Source organism: Elaeis guineensis, chromosome 5, assembly GCF_000442705.2.
Source record: "Elaeis guineensis isolate ETL-2024a chromosome 5, EG11, whole genome shotgun sequence".
NCBI lineage: Eukaryota > Viridiplantae > Streptophyta > Magnoliopsida > Arecales > Arecaceae > Elaeis > Elaeis guineensis.
This window is the reverse complement of record NC_025997.2, coordinates 36,154,151-36,156,792: the sequence shown is the minus strand read 5'-3', so window position 1 is coordinate 36,156,792 and position 2,642 is coordinate 36,154,151. Positions and strand designations below refer to the sequence as shown.

The window sequence follows — 2,642 nt, the reverse complement described above, 5'->3', positions numbered from 1 at the left end:
AATCACATCTATTTAGTTAAAAAAAAGAGATACAACTCTGCTAGTGCAAATTAATTCAAAACTCCTGAGCTCTTTATTTTTTTAATTACCTCAATTTTACGATAATTTATTTTCTAAATCAAAAACAACGCTTCTTTCTTTTACCTTGCAATTTCAACTTAGCCCAAGGTCCCTGAGGATACGATCTCGACTCATCCTACCTACGTAGTGAGTAGAGTTATTTTTGGTGCTATCAACGACTACGCATCAAATTTTGGCGCCGTTGCCGGGGATCTTGGCACGGTTGAATTAAAAAAAAAAAATTTTTTTTTAAAAAAATTTTTTAAAAAAAAAATATACTTTTTAGTTTTGATTTCTCGTTTTAAATTTTTTTTTTTTCAGTGCTTTCTAGCTAGATAATCTTATTTGCATAATTATAGAATTACCTTGCATAACTAATTTACTATTTAGAATTTTGCTGCTTAGAATAATTTGCTACTTTTCATAGCCCAGTAATTTATTGCTTTTTAGACTTAATCACTTAAATTTATTTTCTTGTAAAACTGAAAAAAAAAAATTAAAAAAAAAATATACAACAAGATAAAATTATATAAAAAAAACCACTGACATTTCATAACACTTAACTAAAATAGCGTAACCTCAAATATAAAAATTTCTAACCTGATTGGACACCTTGTTTCTTTGCATTGCATCTCCATAATTGATCTTAAGGGCAATAACCCATTAACCAGATAAGGTGGGGATTTGATCACCCTTCCTTGGCCCACAAATCACTCCCTTGCATTTGCATAACCTAGACCTTAATTTAAAATCAACTAGATGTCAACCCTAGGAATTTCGAGCTCAATAGGATAAGAAAGCTCTAGAGTTGAACCGAGTGTGGATTGGTTAATTGCTCGGTGTCTAAGGCAAGTGGTTAAAGAAAGTGGTTTTCAATTGGTTCCGTTGACTGACCTGGCCAACTTAGTTGGTGTCTAAGAAAAGCAACGAGCAGGGAACCTCCCACATCTTACGCTTACCTGGCCGAGTCAGTTAGTCAGTCTTGAGCTTGGAGTGCTCAAAAGCAATCTTGAAAGTTAGGAGCTGTCTAGATCTAAGTTAACCGTAGGATAGAGAGTCTATGATTGTTTAAGTTGATTGCAATTAACATCTAAACATTAATTAATTTCTCCCTTTTCATAGATTTAAGATTCTTAGGTTCTTCTCTTTAGATTTTCTTCATTCTTTTCTCACTTTATTATAAAAATATATATTAAAAAAAAAAATTTTCTGTGTGTGCTCTACAGTATAATTGTAAAGTGTATGCTTGGCCGTAGATCGTTACGACCAGAAATCCAACCTTTTGATCCAGAAATAGAAAGAACCTTCAGAGCCAACAGACATAAAAAGATGGACCGAAATCAGGAGAATGATCCACCCAAGCAATTGAAGGAGTACTTTACTCCTTCCACATATACCTACTCTCCTTGTATTCAAGTACCCCCTGTGGAGGCCACTCAATATGAAATTAAGTCCAGTATCATCCAAATGTTACCTTCATTTTATGGACTTAGTAATGAAGACCCTTATAAACATCTTGAGGAATTTCTTGAAATATGCTCAACTGTCAAAATTCACAACTTCTCCGATGATGCTCTTAGGTTGAAATTATTCCCTTTTTCACTTAAGGACAAAGCCAAATACTGGCTACATACTTTGGATTCCATGACTATATCAACCTGGGACCAGCTGCAAGGAGAGATTCTCAAGAAATATTTTCCCATAGGAAAAACTAATCAAATAAGGAAAGCCATAACTAGTTTTTCCCAATTAGATGGAGAAATGTTTCATGAAACATGGGAGAGATTAAAAGACCTTATTAGAAAATGTCCCCACCATGCTGTACCCAAGTGGCAGTTAATCCAATATTTTTATGATGGGCTCTCTGAAAGACATCGACAAATGGTCGATGCATCATGCGGTGGGACATTTATGCTAAAAAGTGAGGATGAGGCATGGCAACTGTTTGAAATTTTAAGTGAAAATTCATTACATCATATGTCTGCCTCCATTAGAGATAAACCCATGTTAAACTCAAAAAGAGGTGGAATATATGAAGTAGGAAATGCCATAGATATCCATCAAAAGGTAGATGAACTGTCCCAAAAATTAGATCGTCTTCTAAACACTGGACAATCCCCGATTCCACCTAATCCAATCCAAGAAGTTTGTGCATTGTGTGCAAGTCCAAACCATTTTGTTAGTGAATGCCCAGCTGCACCCCAATTTCCTGAGTTTGTGCACGAGCAGGTTCAGCAAGTCCAACAAGCTCGCAGACCAAGAAATGATCCATATTCGAACACTTATAACCCCGGCTGGAGAAACCATCCAAATTTTTCCTGGAGACCACAACCAGTGGTTGGTCCTGCCACACCTCGACCTCAATATCAAGACTCAACATATAGGCATGGACCATACCATCAATTTCAAAATGTTCCTCAACCGTCTACTACTGGTCACAGCTCAGCTTTTGAGGAAAAAGTCCTGAAAGCACTAGAAAGATTAGAAGTCAACACTCAGACCCTTAACTCCCACACACAATCCATTGCTAAGCTAGAGACCCAAATAGGTCAACTAGCAACTGCATTCAGTAGGAGGGAAGG

General features: G+C 36.2%; 1 non-coding gene across 1 annotated transcript; it reads right to left on the bottom strand.

Annotated features, from left to right (window-relative positions):
* Window positions 1-1,776: 1,776 nt before the first annotated feature.
* Window positions 1,777-1,882, bottom strand: LOC140858345 (small nucleolar RNA R71). Its single transcript, XR_012141909.1, has one exon. It is a non-coding gene; the product is annotated as a small nucleolar RNA R71 (small nucleolar RNA).
* Between the last annotated feature and the right edge of the window lie 760 nt (window positions 1,883-2,642).